A 20,805-nucleotide genomic window follows, 5' to 3' on the forward strand; every position below is an offset into this window, starting at 1 on the left:
CCCAAGTACAAAAGTACTGAGTCCAGTTAGGATATGGGTATTAAGGAAGTACTAAGTGCAGTCAGAAGATAGGCATTTACTAAGCTAGGATGACTTCAAGGGAGATGGAGAAGAAAGGAAAGTAAAAATGAGGAGACTAAAAGAAAAATAGTTAGGAATATTTAGTCTCAGGAATGAGAATAATTTGTAGGTTAAAAAAAGACTGGAATCATGGCAGGACCTCAATCCTTTATGCTTAGCCCAGAGGCGTGTAATCCCAAGGCAGCGAAGGAGCACTTGAAGTGGAAGCTGCTTTGCATCTGTTTGCTATCAAATCACAACGTTAAAGGCAGACTCATCATGAACAAGAGGTCTATTTTGCCCCACATTCTGGGAGGCAGAAGGCCCAAGATGGTGCTGCCTGCTGGTCCAGCCTCCTTTGAGGATGGACGTGGTGAGTGGAGTCATCACTTCAGTGTATGAAGCAAGGGAGCACACAGTAACACAGGAAGCCACCTCTGGGCTGGATTCCAATGATCTCTACCAATGGCATGACCCCACTGACCTAAGGACCTCCCAGGAGGCCCCTCTTCCCAAAGACCTTAGGTTGTCTCTCAACACTATAACCCTTGGGATGGGGTTTCCAATACAAAACCCTTGGAAGCATAACCACATCTCAACAACCACCTGACCACTGATTATCTAGCCTAAGGGTTATTGAGGTAAAGAATACAGATCTATGATGCTCAACTCCCCCCACCTCATGGTTTTAGTCTTACGTCTTACTGCTATAATCTAAAGAATCTAATTCCTATGCTTCTATTCTTAAAAAAAAAGAAAAGAAACATATATCTATAAAGTTGAAATGATTTCCATGCAGCATTTGTAAGTCTCATAATTTATTCTAGTTTACTTCAAGAACCATGTTTTCCTGGGGACAAAGGTAGACCTGGATATGTGATGAGGAATTGAAAGCAGTCCATGCTTTATCATGAAGTTGAAAATGAAAGGTATAATTAGCCTTTGTTGTTCACGTTGTGTGCCTCTAATAAGTCTATGGACTGGCTCTTCCATATCTCCCTTGTCAACCCAGAGCAGGGCTATTATAATCAAAACATTTTGTTTTAAGGTTTTCAACCTTTTTATATTTCTTAATAATTTGTGGAGATATGTTCAGAGTTTCATATACCTTGATTATTTAAAAAATTAACAATTAGCCAACTTGATTTATGAAAACTTGCCTTTCTAGAAGAAACACTGATACGCTGTAAAATCCAATAAACTAATGTTCCAGTAAAGCAAAGAGCACAATCTTTCTTTCTTTCTGAAAAGGAAATGCAATTTTAAGAAAGTCAAATAATTTAGTAGCATCCTATTGCATAGAAAGCGACTGAGTCTTTATAAGAAAGATGAGTCCTTTATAAAAAAAATAAAGGGGAAGCAACAGAAAATGAGGGAGTAGGAAACACTTCCCAAAGAAATGCACTCATTATGTTACTTATGGAACTATAATCCCTCTGTACATCACCTGTACAATATATTTCCAATATAAAGTATTGTTTTCACACATCTCTGAGTCCAGTGAAATATGAGTGTGTTAGATTTTATCCGGATATTTGAAACCTAGTTAATATATACAGAAGATTCCCTTCCTAAGCAGGATAGAGGACAGTTCTCATAAGTAAAAGCGAAAGAGATTTTGTTCAGTTGGAGTGAGAAATTCATATTGGTACTAAATATGACAGAATTGCAGTGACAAAGTAAGATGTAAGATTGCAAGGTAGAAATTTTTAAAAAAGATTATGAGGTGGACACATGTCCATCCCAAAGTATCAGCTGCAGTTGTCATCTTTAACCATGAATAATTTCAGGTACACTTTTCAGTTGACTCCCGTTATTATATGTCAAGCCAAAGAATATTCTGGAAATAGAAATTGATTGAAAGGAGGGTTCTGCTCAGATCAGGCAGAGAAATGGAATAATCAATATTTTTTGTATGGGATTTTTCTGACTCTCCTTTTATGAATTATTTTCTTCAAATTGGAATTATTTCTGGAATTTGTACGTCTACAAATATTCAAACATATGCTGTGCTGCACTAGGCTAAGCAGCCTATAGGCAGCTACTTGTTACGATGTGCATAAATCAATGTGAAACTTACCGACTATAACTTATATCCAATTTATTGCTATAGACACATTTATTGGGATGGAATTTTTACAGTCTCATAATATTCTGAGAAGCTCACCATAAACTATTAACGAGAGAGGAACACTATTAATAATGAACATCCCAGAACAGTTATTTTCAGAAAGTTTTTGACCCTGAGAATGAAATTAGTTAAGATGAGTTTGAGATAATAAACACAGATCCTTAATCTGATTTAAAAAAATACCTGAAAAGCATTGTATCAACCTGATATCCTCATCTCAGAAACACAAATCGCATTAAGAATTTTGTAAAGTATGAAGGATTTTAAATATTGATACCTTTGTATTATATTATGAAATATTTATTCTCATTCCCATTTTGAATGTGTCAAGCAGTTCCTGAACTTCTGTCATGCTTCTAGGGCAATGTAATGTCTTAAAAAATATTAGACTGGAAAATTTTACTAATTTAGATTACGGTCTTTAAATGATCCTTAAAGAATAAACTTTTAATTGCTACTTTTTTCAATAGGTTTTTTTTTAATATTGTCTATATCAGTTAGGTGTATTATCACTGAGGTATCACATGGTCTGGCAACTTTAATAAAAGTGACTTAATTAACTTGTCAGCCTTTATCAACTGCTTAGTAAATAGATAAGTCTCTTTTCAGTAGCTTTATTTCCCCCTCTCTCCTTTCCATTTTGTTTATGTGAACACTAGCTGTCCAAATTACACTCATCTTTATGGATTTCTTCCTGGCTTTTTTTTTTTCCTTTTATCAAAGAACCTGCCTGTTAGTGCATTTTCTCGAATAACAGGGCCATGCCAGCAGTTTCTTTTTATCAGCCTTTTCTTCTTATTCTTCTTTGGTCCTTGTTACTGGAATTTTGGTGTTGAGGATGGAACCCAGGGCCTTGTACAAGCTAGGCATGCAGCAGGACTGTCAGTGCAAAGATGCACGTCCATGTGCCTTCATAAAATAGCATGGTGTGAATTTCCTAACATTTCTCTTGTGCAACAGTATATTGGGCTGCATCCTATAGAATCACCCATATTTGGCTGTTTTATCTTACAATGCATAAATGATTTTAGGTCTCTGTAACTGCGGATCTGGCCACGTGCAAATGAAAACATTTCTGGGATTCTATAGTCACAGCAGCCCACCTGGTTTCTGACATCTGCTAAAACAGAGGCTATGCAGAAAAACAGGTTGCAGTCAAGGCAGCAAATGTCTTTGTTATATATCTAACATTAATACACTTATAAAACCAGAATCTATATTTCATTGTCAGATATAAACTCAACTCAATTCTTTAATTTTCTTTCTCAAAACAAGATGCACATAGGCGCACTGTTTATAAGTCTACCTTTAAAAAAAATTCTAAAGTACTTTTTCCATACATCACTGGCCATAAAAGAAATGCAAATCTAAACATTGAGATTCCATCTCACTCCAGTAAGAATGTCCTATATCAAGAAAACTAACAATAATAAATGTTGGAGTGGATGTGGCCAAAAGGGAACCCTACTTCATTGTTGGTGGAAAAGTAAACTGGTTCAGCCACTCTGGTAAGCAGTATGGAGATTCCTCAGAAGGCTAAACATAGAGCTCCCCTATGACCCAGCAGCCCCACTTTTGGGCATCTACCCAAAAGACCACAAACAAGAACACACTAAAGCCACCAGCACAACAATGTTCATTGCAGCACAATTTGTCATAGCTAAAACATGGAACCAACCCAGATGCCCCTCAGTAGACAAATGGATCAGGAAAATGTGGTACATATACACAATGGAATTTTGTGCCCCTATCAGAAAGAATGACATTGGCCCATTCGTAAGGAAATGGAAGGACTTGGAAAAAATTATAGTAAGTGAAGTGAGCCAGACCCAAAGAAACATGGACTCACTGGTTTCCCTCATAGGGAATAATTAGCACAGGTTTAGGCTAGTCACAGCAGAGGAGCACAAGATCCTAATAGCTATGCCCCTATGAATGCATAAGATGTTGCTAAGTGAAATGAATTCCATGTTATGGAAACAAGTGATATATCACTGTTGTAATTACTTTCAATATGCCATATGAAACTGCAGCTTCTGTTGTTGATGATCCTCTTGTATCCCCTTCCTGTGGTTGTACCTGCGCTATCTCTGTATCTTATCTGAGTACACTGGATACTGTATATACTGGTATTAGAACTAGGAAAGTGAAAGGGAATACCAAAATTGAGAGACACAGGATAAAAAGACAAATGACTACAAAAGCAATACTTGCAAAACTGTTTGGTGTAAACCAACTGACCAACTCGGGGGCGGGGGGAGAGGAAAGGGGGAGGGGGGGAATGAGGAAGGAGGTAACAAACAGTACAAGAAATGTATCCAGTGCCTAGCATATGAAACTGTAACCTCTGTGCACATCACTTTGACAATAAATAAGAAAAAAAATAAAAATCAATCTCAAGTAGAAAACAGAAGACTCTCATTTAGGAAATGGCCATGGAGCTCCAGGTCCTAATTATTTGGAACAATTATTTTTCAGACTTCCTTTCCCTTGTGTGTGTGTGCACAGCAGTATATGCATACCTGTGCATGTCCCTGTGCTCACTCCATCCCTTCACACAGACACTTCACAGACTGAGGCTCTGAGCACACTGTATTCACATATTTGTATTGGCTACTATTGAAAGAGACTCCCCTAAGTAAAACTGCCAGATACAACAGCAACAACAACACCAAAACATAGAAAGAAGATCCCAGGGAAGAGGTATGGAGTCTTAGTAGAACCACCATCCCAGTAATGATTCCCTGACACCTAAGTCTTGGAGGGACACCATCCAGAACTTCTACAGGCCTTTCATCATCTCTTTCTGATGTTTTCCTGAGCCAAGTTTGTTGAGATATCTCATATCTTTCTTTCCCATGGAGCTATACTAACAAAGTTCCTGAGAGGCAGTTTGCTTTCAACAACACAAATTTACTGTTTTACCGTTCAAGAGGCCCAGAATCTGCTCTCGCTGCACTAAATCAAGGTGTTGGCAGAGCTGTGTTCTGAATGAAGGATCTGTGGAGAATCTATTCCTCATTTTCTCCAGCATTGCCACATTCTTTCTGGGCACTTTTTCCACTTGTAACACACCAGCCCCACACCTCCAACTCTGTCTGCCTGAGCCTTCTGCTCCCTGTTCTGTTTGTAAGAAGTGTGATGGCATTGGGCCCACCTGCATTATCCAGGCTCACCTTCTCCAGCTCAGCTGATTAACAACCTTAATTCCACCTGTAACCTCAATTGCTCTTTGTCACCTACCATAGCCACAGATATTTTTGCTTAATAGCACAACTATCTATTTTATTTTTAGTCATGCTATTTTTCTAAGCTTTAGGCTTGTGACAGAAATACAATTTGAGGTAGCTGGTACATGTTCGATTGAGTTGCTCACAGAAGTGCTGATATGTTTTGAATGGGATTAAAACCCTAACACAGTCGATCGAATCAATTGTATCTGCTTCTACAGATCAGGTGCTGTGTTTCAGGGGCTGAGATTCAAGTGTCAAGTAAATGGGAAGAGGCTGCTGCCCTCAAGGAACTTCAGTTTAATTGGAGAAATGACAGGCTTTAGAATCAAATTTTATTCAGTAAAATGAACAGTTCAAACCGTCAAAAGTGCTATTGATAGTGGTGATGGCATAGAATAAAAATGTTGTATGCTTTCTGAAGTTTCTTGGGCTGTGGAATGAAAGAAGGCATCTGGCAAGAAGGGACATTTGGACTATTTTAAGAAGTATTTTTTGTCCCCTATCTATGTTTATTCGAGAGAAGAGATCACATATTGTGAATGTCTCTAAGGAAATCTGTGACAATCCCTTCATGAGGTAGAGTGATCAAAGAGTATTCTAAGGCAGATAAAGGGCTTCAGGTGGACATTTCAAATTTAGTATGAATATTAAAATATTATGTATAATCTGTTCCTCACTCTCTAGACTTCTAAGTAATGTTCTCTTTGAGTATCACACAAGAGTAGGCAGCTTGGTTTGGTGATGTTTCTGATTTTGCTCTACACAATATGGTCCAAATAGCTCAACCATTTCCAAAATCTGTGCTTCTTATTTAAGCTGCCACTGGGGAATATTTTCTATTTTGTGTCAGTACTCCCGGCCCTTTCTAAACTTAAAAACTGTTCCACTCTTTTAAAGTTTCTGAAGTTATGGGAATCCAGGCTCAGAATCTGGTTTATGTGCACTACACTTGTTACAACATCATAGAAGACTAAATTTGATAAAATAATGCACATTAGACAGGCTATCACAAGTACCACTTGCTATGTAGAATAATGAGTCATGCATTTTTTATTAACTTGTATAGTAGCTGAATTTTAAGAAGCACCCATTTCTGAAGCATTCTATGTTCAAAACCAGAAGCAGTTGGAAAAATCTGCCACCGATTTTATTTTTTTTTTTAGATTTCCCATTTGAGTGCCTCACAATGGATAAAGGAGGAGCAGCTAGTCTGACATGCTATTTATCCAGCTATAAAATTATCATAATTAGAGAAAGTGAGATATTTTGGTATTTAAAAGAGCTTATTAGTTCTTTGAATAATATTTATAAACAAATATTTGCATTTAAAATATATATAATTATATGAAGCATAATCGAAGAAACTAGTTTTAGGGTTGTGAATTAATGGTTATTTATAGTTGCCACTAAATTGATAGAGATTCTAGATATTAAAAAAGTGTCTGTTTATATCTGAGTCATATTCACTCCCATGGGAGCATGAGAGGTATTTAAGACTTCTCCCAGATGTTCTTGAATCCATTTATGTGGAGCCTGAAGAACTGTTGACATGTATATCTGAACTATAAGGATGGCAGAATCAATTTTTTAAGCCTTAGAAAATGAACTCATGCACAATAGTTGCCAGGAGTGTCAGAAATTCTCTACATTTGCATATGACAGTCCAGCTGTGAATATGCTAACACTGATGAATGTCTGTCATTGAGGAATTTACAGTGTTAAAGTTGCTGCCCATCAGACATTTATGTAACCTTGATAATGAAAATAATCACACGCTCTCTACAGATCTTCAGAATCATATGCTATGGAATTTTCTGGAATTTTTTAATAAACCGTAGATTTCATTTTTCAGAACAATTCTAGAGTTACCGCAAGATTGGGTAGAAATTATAGAATTCTCATATACACCTTCACAGCTTTCACACAGTCTTTATCATTTGTTGCCTGTGTTATTGAAGTATGTTTGTTGCGACTAATGAATCATACTAGTGCATCACTATTAGTGAAAGTCTATAGTTTATATTAGGGTCTCATTTTTGTGTTGTACGGGGGTATGAATTTTCACAAATGTATTATGTATTAGACATGTAGTACAGATTTATATATCATTGTAGGACAGTTGTATGCATCTGTCATTTATAGCACAGACTAGTTTCACTGCTCTAATATCTTCTCTCATAAACTCCTTACTATAACTGATCTTGTCACTGTGAGTTCATATTGCCTTTCCCAAAAGAGGCAGTTAGAGAGAATTGGATGGGCACCTTCAATTTAGTAATATGCATGTAACATTTTTTTCAGTGGCTTGATATTTCATTAATTTTTATTGCTGAGTGATATTCCATTGTATGGATATAACACAGTCTACTTACTCATTTGTGAATAGACATGATATCTTCTATTTTTATTTATTTATTTTTCCTATTTTTGATATTTCTAGCAATATAGATATATAAACTCATGTATGCTTTTTATACATGATTTTTTATGTATTGGTGTCATGAATTTTCAACTCATCTCGAAAAATATCAAGGAGTATGAGTGCTGGGTAGCATGGCAGCGCATATTTGGCTTTGTATACAAGAGTGCTAACTATCTTGGAAAGTGACTATGCCATTTTGCTGTACCAGCAGCACAGTATACAACTTCCTATTACTCCGCTTCTTGCTATTGCACCTGCTTTAGATTTCACCACTGTTATGAATATTTGTCAAGAGATCAGTTTCATTTCCCAGTTGCCCAGTGATAGATGATGTCGAGCATCTTTTCATATAGTTATTTCCTACTTGTACGTCTTTGGTGAGGTGTCTTTTCAGATTCTCTCTTGTGTTTAACTTCGTTGTTATTGTATTTTGAAGGGTTTTTGTATTTAATATCAACGAACATACATGTATTTTGCAAATAACAGGTGCAATGTAACTATTAGCATATGAGTTATATATTAAATTTTTTTCAATGGTTGTCCTGAAGTAAGGAGGTGAGGTCTGGCCAGCGCCATCTTGGCCATGTGAACTGCACTGTCTGGCACCTTGTCTTCACGGGTGCACCTGAATTACTAGAGGAAGGGAAGTCCCACCCCCAGGTGATGGGTGTTCCTCAATCCCTGGAGACAGGATGGGCACTTGAAGTATAGGTTATTGAACCTGTCAGTCCAGTACCTGGGACTGGGAGTTTCCTGTGACCCTGCCCACTAACCTGACCCTATTTAGGATCAGACCAGCTCAGGTGCCATCATGGCTAGTCTCCGGTCACCATGGCATCCCAAGTCAGCTCTCCATTGGAGTTGAATTGGTTTGTTGGTGTTGTTTTTGTTGTTTCTTTCCTCTCTGGCTTGTTTCCTGACAGTGTAAAGTGTATTTTCATGTTGCAGGCCTTTGTAACCACCGGCTGCCTGCAGATTGCTAAAGCTCTAATAAAGACTCCAAGATTTGATGCTTTAATATGTGGCTTCTCTGATAATTTGTCTTACAACAGTCCATGATTTTGCAATATCTATTTAATATCTGTTAATATGAATCCGCCAATGTATGTTGAAATCTCAATGTGGTAGTGTTTGAAGATAGGACCTTAGGAGTTAATTAGGCTTAGATGAGATATGAGGGTGGGACTCTCATGATGATAAGAGTGGCTGAACGCATAGAGATGCCACTCAGCTTGCTACGTGAAGAGGGAATGGCCTAAGCGCCAGGAACATGCCTTCAGCAGAGCCCCTGATTTTCGCCATTTCCATCCTCCTCAACTGGGAAAATGAATTTCTTTTTTTGCCAGTCCTAGGGCTTGGACTCAGGGCCTGAGCACTGTCCCTGGCTTCTTTTTGCTCAAGGCTAGCACTCTGCCACTTGAGCCACAGCGCCACTTCTGGCCATTTCCTATATATGTGGTGCTGGGGGATTGAACCCAGGGCTTCATGTATACAAGGCAAGCACTCTTGCCACTAGGCCATATTCCCAGCCCCAATTTCTGTTCTTTAAGATTCTCCCATCCATGATATTTTATTGCAGCCTGAACTAACTAGTATATTTTCCTAGGATGAAATGTATTATTTTCCTTTACCCATGTTGACAAGGCTCTGGTGTGCTCATGTCCTTAGGTTCAGGGAAAATAGTTTAAGCCTTTGGTCTCAGGGGAAAGGAATAGCCTGGATACCTTACCAAATGGTTACTTCCTTCTGCTTTAGGCAGAGTCTTTTTCCCTCCCCACATCCTCTTCTTCCTTCCATCTTTTTGCTCTCCAATCATCTTTCATCCTTTCTCTCTCTCTGTCTCTATCTCTCTGTGTGTCATCTTCACCCTTAAGACCATTTTGGATTCCTACAGTGAAAAGTAATGAGACTGAGGCCTCCCAATAGGTTGGTCCAAAGGAATTTTGATAGCTAAGCTAGTGTTTTTATGCCTCGTGTTTAGCAATGAGTCAATTATTCTTCATTTTTACCTATGTTTGGGTCCAGCATTTCTTCTGCCTCTGTTAAGATGTGATTCTCTGTATTATTTCTCTTGAGGTTTCAGGGTGATAATGTGGTCTATCAGCTCTTTTGGTTTGATAGCTGTAAGAACTAAGGTCGGTTCTACTAAATATGATGCCAATTTTCAAGTTTTTATGTTAAACTGAGAACTATAAGTCCTTCTATAATTAATTTTCTTTTTACTAATGGACCCTCATACTATAAATCTAAGAACACAATATCCTGTGACCATGAAAAGAGACCTGAGGAAATTATTTTAAAAATTCAAGTAACCCAATCCTAAATTTCAAAGTGTATAGGATGTTAAATTGGTAAGTTAAACATGTCTATTTCAGTACTTACATGATAAAACATGAGACGAGTCAACCTCTGTTAAATAGAAAACTACAAACGAACTTGTATATAAACAAATAACAGACCAACTTACTTACCTACTTTGTAATGAACAGCTGAGTCTCAACCAGAGTACCAGCCAATTACTGGTGGCCAATTGATCGGATCATGCTCACATAAGGCAAAAGCTGACCAAAGTCAATCCATTTTTCTTCTAAATGACCCCTCCTTTCTCTCACTACAAATACTACTTGCACAAGTAGTAAAATGAAGAACTCTGCGCCAAAGGTCAGTCTAGAATGTTGTTAGGTGCTAGAATCATTTTTGCATTCAAATAAACTTTGCTAAATTTAACTCACCTCAGATTGTTTTGATGATCCACATAGTTAGACACATATTGTAAAGACTGCAGATAAAGAACATACAAATTTTCATTCTTTTCAATATATTTCTAAATCAACATAACTTAGACTTACAGGTGCCTTTATACTATCCTTACCATTTGTATATGGAAAAGTCAGGAATACTGTTGTCCTTCATTCTGAATCTCATTGGATTTGTTCATAAAAAGAACAGGTAGATACATAAGTGTTTCTCTGGTAAGTCCTGACCAAGTAAAAAAATGAAGAGGAAGCCAGGGACTCCAAGCAGATGACTTAGCCATAGGGATATTTTTGTTCTCTGATTAATGAGAGTCAAACGGAAAAAATATAAATCCTGGTGATTGTGGCTTGTATCTGTAATCCTAGCTACTCAGAAATACATTATATAGTATATACCATATATTATAGTATATATTTTATATGTAGTATACGTAATATATACTACCATGTAGTATAAAAATATATAGTATAGTATAGATACTACACATTATATAGCATATACTATAGAACATACATTAGATTATATAGCATATTACATACACTGTATATTACACACACTATTACACTTTATATATTTATATACTACATATTATATCCCATGTTATATATAATGTACTCTATATTATATACTATATTATTATATATACCATATATAGTATATACTATTTTTACTATACTATGCTGTACTATATGTACCATATAGTCTATACAATATATAATGCGTATTGTATTACTCAGCTATGATATCAAAGGGGACAAAGTGTTCTCAGTTGCCAGGTCTGCTGGGCCAGTGTTTTGTTGATGCATGTAAGCCTTAAAGGAGGTCTATTCAAAAATATTTTGGATAAACTCTTTAAACATGTAACGGTAGGAACTTTAAGATCAGAAAGTATATGACCAGTCACATACACGTTCATGGCTTCTATTCTGAAGCCTATTAATAGATGTTCCATGCTTAGGCATTGCACGTGCACTCACTTTGTCCCCAGTAGGAGGAAACAGAATGAGTGGGAACAGCAATGAGAGAGACATACTGTCGTTCTGTACAATAGGGCACATATGTTTCTAAACACACACTGAGCGTGTAACACCTAAAATGTATGCAACTGAAACCAATATTTACCTTGTATGATTAATAAAAAACAATCTGGAGAGAAATCAACCCCAATATGGAGAAAAATGAGTTTAACGTGAAATCTAGACAGATGGCTAGGTGAGCGCTGCTGAAAAATTGCACAATTACATCCTTAATTGTGTATGTTTTCAGAAAGCAGACATCACAGTTCAAATGTAAGCATTTGTTTTTATTTTTGCCAAATGATCATGTTCAGAACACTATCTAAAGCCAAACTAAGATTTATGCACAATCCTAATTCAGTGTGATTGTGACTTCCTGCTGGCATTTATGCATTGGTTTAAATGCCTTCGAAATCAAATACCTATTATTTTTATTCATTGGCCAAATTAATCATCTTGTAAATGTTAATCATCAACATGGGTTTAACAAAAATCACTAAAATTAAGGTCTATGCTTAAACCTAAAATTCACATTCTATCCTTAAAATGGATAAGAATAGTCATTGTATGGAAACTTCACTCTTGTGACTCCATGAATGAAAGCCTATAAAATTTGTAATAATCCACTTTTATTGAGTGGCTATTGAATGTTCCTAATGGGGGGCATGGAAGCAAGAGAGAATGGTATAGCGGTATGGGGCGAGGTAATGTAGCACAGAGTCGTTTAGTTTTTTCTATGTTCTTATTTCCATATTAACCCATTGGGTGATTTTACATCAGCTATATTTACATCTCTACTACATGAATCTCTGTTTGCTTGTTTGGGGAGCGAATAGTTAAATAAGTACTTGAAGTTTGTTCTGATATAAAAGTTTTCTAGCTCTGAAATTACCAAAGATTCTAGGAGGTAAGTTAGTCCCAGTGGGCTTGAAATACAGCTTCTACTGAGGTATTTTGCACTATCTCTTGACATATATTAGGTGTAGTTTGATTTTATAAGGCTGATGAAAAAAAAGTAGGTGTTTGTTTTTTTCATTGCTGTTACCACGTGCCATAGTTATCAAAGTTTGGTGTGAATCAGCAGGCCTATACAATATCAGTACATAATTCTGTAAATGTATTCCACAGGAAAAATGAAATTAATTGATTGAACCAAGTGTAGTTCCACATCTCCATGTAATGACTCACTTAATGTAAACAATTCTGTGATAAAAAGCTATTTGTTTTCCTTATTTCACAGAAGAGGCAACACAGAGGTAGACAGGCTAATTAAATCATCACAAGTGTTCAACTTAGAAACTGGCGAATCTGACTTTGTGCTGGTTGTGGAGTCCATAATTCCAAGCACCATAGATCATTAACTATCTTTGCATGCAATCCACATTTTCCCTAAATTGATCAACTGGTGGAAAGAATCCTGAAAAGAGGCTCATTGACTGGAGTTCAAATTACAATGGCGAAAGTTTGACTTGAAATAGATAGCACTCACTCCATGGAATAAGAACAATTTCCTAAATAATTACCTGAAGGATAATTATAGTGATGGTAAACTGCAAATTATAGGCTTTTCTTTTCTGAAGTTCATGTGCAAATTGCTGGTGTAAACTCTTTGCTTCTCTGTCAGTAGCTGGTGAGTACAATGTAAGTGAATGTGTCTGGTGAACTACCCAGTGTTTGTGCCTTTAGAATCAACTAAAATATCGGCGGTGGATCTGCATAACTTAATAAATAGCTTGTGCAATGGTAATGTCACTTATAAGGGTCACTTGCAGGTGATGGGGATTTTATAACAATCAAGTCTCCAGCAGAGCAAGACACGGAGGTAGACACGTTGCTTACAACTAAAAAATATTTTTAAAAGAGAGCCTCTTTGGGTTCATCAAGCATCTTTCTGGTTTGAGGTCATAATCTCCACCCATGATATTCCTGAGCTGCTATATCTTTAAATTTTCTCAAAATTCTAAGGCCTCTTTTATTCTCAGATACATTTTGAAAATTTTGTTCATAGTTCAGTGTGTGTGTGTGTGTGTGTGTGTGTGTGTGTGTGTGTGTGTGTGTGTTTGCATATGGGGGCTTACAATCCATGAACTGGGCTCTGTCCCTTAAAATTTTTGCTCAAGGTTGGCCCTTTACCTCCTATTTTGTTTTGGCCTTTTGTCTATCATTGGGCTTGAACTCGAGGCCTGGACTTCATCCCTGTGCTCACTTTTCTCCAGGCTAGCAATCTATCGCTTTAAGCAGCAGCGCCACTGCTGGTTTTCTGCTGGTTAATTGGAAACAAAAATTTCACAAACTTTCCTTCTGGAGCTGGCTTTGAACCACAATCCTCAGCTCTCAGCTTCCTGAGTGGCTGCGATTACAGTACAGGCATGAGCCACCAGTTTATTTACTGGCATTCTGCCTCTTGAACCATAGCTGCATTTTTGTGCTATCTTTCCTTTCCTGGTTGGTTGGAATCTCATGGACATTTTCGGACCGGACTCGCTGTGAACCTCCATCCTAAGATCTCAACCTCCTGAAGAGCTTGGATTACAAGCATGAGCCACCAGCTCCAGGCCCACACGGTTCCTCACCGACAACGTCTGTCTTGCCTGCAACTATGTGGCTCTCCTCTTTCTAATCAATTTTGTGATAACAAGGTGTTATGTCTCCTTATTTTTGATAAGAATGCTATCACTTTTTCTAATAAACCTTTGCTGAGTGCCTACAACAGACTGAGCCCTTTCAAGTTGAGTATAACTTTAAAAAGATCAAATTACTCAGAAGTGACTTGAGCAAGCTGCATTTCCTACCAAGTGCAAGTCATTATTTTTCTTTCCTGCAGCACTTAACCGTGACAGTCCTGGTGTCCCTGAATTGCCACATAATCATAGAGACCTGTTGTAGAGAGAAAATAAGATCTCATTAATGTATTTATAGCAAGTTGACAGTGGGGTGTGTGTGTCTTAATATTCTTGAGAGAATACACAATTTTCACGGAAGTACATTCTAACAATGTCTGTAACTAGTAACAAATATTGAGTGAAGTATGCAGTAGCTCCTAGGAAGCATGATTATTATAATGTTAACAGGAAGTAAAATATTATTTTTAGAATTGTTTTCTCTTAGTAATGTGTTGTTGCAATAGAAGGATTATTCCTCAGGCCCCCTTGCAGCTGAGCATAATTTTCTTTTGGATATATATGTCTGTATTCTACATATAGTGGTCAGTATGAATTTAGCATACCCTTGTCAACTGTGCGACCTAGAAGTAAGCATTAAGATACATATTAGTATCAATTAATTTGGGAAAGAAACCCTAGTTGACCAGAATTGAAGGCTGAGGAAGCTTTAATGCAGTCCAGCTTTAGTTTCTTGCCCAGTAATTGAGGTTATTTTGGGTGAGGACTATCCCAAAAAATAAAGACCAAGACTAAGCTAGGACTCATCAAGCGTTGACAAATTTTGTTGCTGCTCAATTAAGAGCAGCCTGAAAACATATAAATACTTAACAAATGATTTTCAAATGCAGAATATTGCAGACAAATGTGGCTGTCTTGTTTTACTATGAATATTTTTGCTTCAGACTCAGACATTCAGGGGTAAAGTAATAATTTATCAGAAACTCAGAATATCGGGGTAGGCTGCTCAAATTCTGGTTCTTTTTTCCATGTCTAGTATCAATAAACTTTATAGGATATTTTATTATTATTATTGTATTATATTATATTTTATTATCATTACATTATTAGTACTTTACATTTCAGAGAGAATATACTGAACAGAAATTTTTAAAAAGATAAAAGCTACTATGAATTGTCACTGAGAACTGTCATTTAAAAAGAAACATAACGCAAGACTATAGGTAGAGAGGTAGACATTGTGTGTGTGTGTGTGTGTGTGTGTGTGTGTGTGTTTGTGTGTGTATGGTCTGTCTGTCTGTATGTTCATTCCTTGGTGTCAGAGAAAGATAGATTCTGGGAACCATTAATTTGTTTACCTAAATACAAGAACAGTTAAGCTGGGCACCGATGGCTTACGCCTGTAATCCTAGCTACTCAGGAGGCTCAGATCTGAACATCGCGGTCTAAAGCCACCTTGAGGGAAGAAAGTCAGTGAGACTCTTATCTCCAATAACCTACGTAGAAAAAACAAACTGGAAGTAGGCTCAAGTGGTAGAGTGCTAGCCTTGAATACAAAGGGGTTCAGGGACAACACCCAGACCCAGAGTTCAAGCCCCATGACCCACAAAAAAACAAAACCCAAAACAAACTTAATACATTTGTACAGTAATAAATGGTAAAAAAAATTGCATAGTGTTTACTCCTATTATCTCACAGTTTTAATAATTAGTTGTGATTTCTAATACAATATATGATATATAAAGAAGTTAGTATTGTCTATTGTTCAGGGAGTGAAGACCTGAAAAAGAAGATCTGTACATGATTAAATATAAATGCAAATATTTTCCTATTATTTTGAATCTACAGTTGGTTAGACCCATCTCATAAGTGGCCCTACAGAATGCTCCTTATGTATAGAAATGTGTTTGTATGTGAGTGTGTTGTGTGTGTGTGTGTGTGTGTGTGTGTGTGTGTGTGATTTCCTAGATAAGAAAAAGCTACAAAACAAATTTTTGGTCATCTAGACCAGGCTCTCTCTTCCTTATTTCCCTCCATCACCAGCTCTGTGGTAGTGGGCTATGGTACAGGATACAAGAATAGTGAAGAAAAAGGTAAATGAACAAAGGAAAACAAATGCAGAAAGGCTCCAAAGCAAACAAATGAAGGAGCTGGCTCAGTTTTCTTCAGAAATTTGGTGTAGACTTTAAGTAACCAAAAATTCTTTCTTTAGCTACTCATTGCAGTATTAACAAAGACTAAAAGAAGTTTTTGTATATAAAGATTCTAATGAAAGATTCATAATGATAAACAACAATATACTTATTTCTCCTTTTAAATATAAACATAACTCAGTGCCCTAGACAATATAAATTGTACCTGGTTGCTCCAGTTATTAAACGGCCCATTTTAAATAAAACATCTTTGATCATTCAATGATTGGAAACAAAAGATTAAAGGGAAGCCATTTACAGCTTGGAATTTTCAAAGAATCACAGTGTCATTTATTTTCATAAAATGCATTAATTTAGGAAAATTACAAATGATTTCTGAAAAGCCACTTCATCAAAACATAGAAAGACATGTGCTACAGAGACAAAAAGATCAAGCTGAATACAATAAGGGTTGAAAGAGTCCAATGATCTTATTAATAATGAAAAGATGCTAAGTTATGATCATATGAAATTTATTCTAACCTGAAATGCTGGAATTAATTTATGACAGGTTTCATTCTTACAACTTTAAAGAACACTTTAAAGCAAGGTCTCACTCTTTCCTCTTAGGCAGGTAGTAAAAAGTCATGTTTGAATTTGGGCAACATGGCACTATACCTAGTAGTTTTCATCTGGAATTACGTTGCTGAACATTTTGAAACTGTTTCTAAAGACATTTTTAAAAATGAATCTCCCTGAATTGCCACACATTTTGTCATTAAATGGAATTGCATAATGGACCAATTTATCTTGTTCTCAGTGCACTTTTATCATACCTAATGAGAGTCACTTATTGAGAGATTCTTCCGTGTGAGACACTATTGTAAGTATACCAAATATATTTGTTGATTTAGTGTCATAGCAACCCAATATTATAGTATTGTGATATCAGAGCTATTTTGTCAATAAGCAACCTGTGCCTTAGAAATGATAATCTGGGGGTTGGAAGAAACAGAAGGGAAGATGTTGCCCGTAACAGTAACGTACAAATCCCAGTGATCAACACACAGTAATTATTCAATTGAATATTTGATTTCCTAGAATAGACTTTTGTCTATCATTGCCCTCCAACCGTGAACAATGAAACATCTTAATAATGGTTCCAAATGAAATCAAATGAGGTGGGCATTGGTGGCTCATGGCTATAATTCCACCTACTCAGAAGACTGAGATCTGAAGTATGTGGTTGAAGCTACCCTGGGCAGAAGAGTCCATAAGACTTCTATCTACAAGTTACCAGCAAAAGGCCAGAAGTGAAAGTGTGGCTAATGGGACGGGACACCAGCCTTGATTGAAAAAGCTAAAGGAAACCTGTACCAGGCCCTGAGTTCAAGCCCAGTACTCATACACACAAAGAAATGAAGTCAACTGATTAGAATAGACCTATTTCATGGTCGCGTCAAGGCTTTCATTAACTGTAAGTAGACATTATTTTAAAATTGTAGGAGCAATAAAGACCCACTAAGACTGAAGCTGGGGCTAAGGATCACCCCTCACCTTAGTAGGAAATGTTTCTAAGTGCCCCATATAGCTTTTTCTTGCTTAGATGTGTTGACCTGAAATGATATGTCAGAGAAGTTATGACTAAAACAACGTATCTATATTTTGGTTTCAGAACATTTCCGGTGTTAGCTGATTATTCTCCCTTATGATGTGCAAATAAGTTCTTTTTAAACTCAATCATAGATGAACCAGTTGACAGAATCGTGATCTGGAAAGAGTCTTTAAAAGTGTAAGGATATTGAACAATATGGAAAGGCAAAGGTGACATGTGCCTGTGAAAATCATGTGTATGTGGGTAGTGTAAAATTTTAATTTATTGCTTATTGATAGAGACTGGATCCTTCAATGTAGCTCAAGCTGGTTTCAAACTCAGAAAACCTTTGTTTCAGCCTCTCAAATACTGGGATAACAGGTCTGTACTACCACACTTCGCTTGAATATTTAATAAAGTTAACAAATGTTTGATATAGTTTTTGTGTAGTTTTCCATCATTTCTCCTTACAGGAGGTACAAAACTTGTTGTTCTAATATATACAATAATCTTATTACTTGAAATATTTGTACTGCAAAAAGCAAAGTTCCAATTTTTTAAACTCAATATCAGCAAGACGTAGAGTTCTACTTTATCATACTGCCACATTTGAAGAGAAAAATGTCACCAATGTTTCTTTTTAAGTAGAATACTTTCTTTTTAAAATGCATTAAAAGATGAAAAATGCTTTTGCTAGACTTTTTCTGTTTTGCTTTTAATAATTATGATAAAAAAGAAATACAACATATCAGGAGTAACTTCAAAAGTGATATATCCTTTTCAGGACAATGTTTCATCCTGTAGAACTTTCTAATTACATTTAAATTACTTTCACATGGAAGAACTCTAATGGCGGCATGAGCGGATGAGTAAAAATTTCCTTTAGTACGGGAATTCAGTTCTTCTCTTCATTTTTGATGGCATAGAACACCTTGGCTTTCCTTCTCATAAGGAGAAAACGTAGGTGAGAGAAAAGTGGAGAAGGAAGAATGATCTTCATTATTCATCTTGAAAACAATGCAACATTTATTTCAATGAAGGACCAGCATTTCTCAGATAACAAAGTAGTAGGGCATAGACAAAAATCTGATCTACAGCTTTTAGATATACAATATTTATGTTGGACCCTACTTCAGTATTTAAGAAAAAGAAACACGGGTTCAAGGAATATCTTAAGGGAAAATAACAATCAGTATTATCTTTGAATTTCTTTGAATTTCCATGTCATCCAAAGTGATTCTCACAAACTTTACAAGTTAACCATAAATATATTTCAGATCATTAAATTAGTTTACAAAACTCAGTTATTAGGTGAGACCAAAGGAAGACAATCACAATGCATCTGATCATACAAAATATTTATCATTATTTATTTATTTATTGTCAAAGTGATGTACAGAGGGGTTACAGTTTCATACGTAGGGCAGTGGGTACATTTCTTGTATAACTTGTTACCAAATGGAAACAAGAGGTTTTACTTGTGGTTTGTTGTTTTTGTTTTATTTTCTATTTGTCTTATTTGTTATTGTATGTGTCTTTGGGAGTTTAAGGGGAGGCACAGAAATGGAGGCACAAAGGGTAAACAAATGCAGCAATAGTACTTAATAGACACTATGTTGAAAATAAACTAGTTTCTTTACTTGCTCACATTGTTCCATGTTCACTCCTTGGGATTAGATTTTATATATATATATATATATATATATATATATATATGAATATCTACAGACTCAGAGAATTTTAATTTCTTCCTTATTATCAGAAATATTTGTTATTTTAACTTTTCTTGAACACCAGTAAGATGTTGAATAGGAGTAGGAGTTGAGAATATTCTTGCTTTGTTTCTAATCTTAAAGAGAAAATAGTCTCTTACCATTAAATATGGTGCCAACTATGGGTTTTATTCAAACATTCTTTACCAGTTTGAATAAACTATTTTATTCCTTGTTTGCTGAGAATTGCTAAAATGACTAGATGTTGAGGTTTGTCAAATGATTTTTTCTGAGCCTCCTATTTCCACCATATGACTTTGCTTCCTCAGATTGCTGATATGATGAATTAAACTATTGATTTTTGATATTCAGTCAGCTATGCATATTTGGAATAAACCCCACTGGGTTTTAAAACACATGATTAGATTTGGTTTCCTTTGATTTCACATCTGTGCTCTTAGATGTATTACCTATTGCTTCTTAGTTTTGTATGTCTTTATCTGTTTTTGGAAATGTTGGCTTCATTGGTGAATAGAGAAATATTTTCTATGCTTTTATTTACTCAAACATATTATGGAGAACTAATGCAATTTCTTTCTTAAGTACTTGATAGACTTTACCACTGAAATAACTGTCCTTGCCCTTCCATTTTTGAAAGTTGTTATTTATTTAGTTGATAAACTCCAACCTACTCAGATTAGCTCTTCCACTTCATGTGAGGTTTATTTGTAACTTTCAAGGAATTTAGAAATGTGTGTGTATGTGTGTGTGTGTGTGTGTGTGTGTGTGTGTATTGGTCCTGTCCTGAGCATTTTAAGTCAAGGCTAGTGTTCTACCCTTAGGGCTGCAACATCACTTCCCACACTTTGATGGTTAATTGGAGATAAGCATCTCATGGACTTTCCTGCTCATGCTTGCTTCAAACTGTGATCCTCAGATCTCAACCTCCCGAATAGTTAGGATTATAGGTGTAAGTCACCAGCATACAGCTATAAATCTTAATGCATTAAAACTTGTGGGTATAGAATTGTACATAATATGCCTATATTAATGCTTATGTCTACACAATTACCAGTTACCACCTTTTACTAATTTCTAATGCCATTTAATTTGTCAACTCTTTTAGT

This window comes from Perognathus longimembris, chromosome 8 (assembly GCF_023159225.1).
Source record: "Perognathus longimembris pacificus isolate PPM17 chromosome 8, ASM2315922v1, whole genome shotgun sequence".
NCBI classification, from domain to species: Eukaryota; Metazoa; Chordata; class Mammalia; order Rodentia; family Heteromyidae; genus Perognathus; species Perognathus longimembris.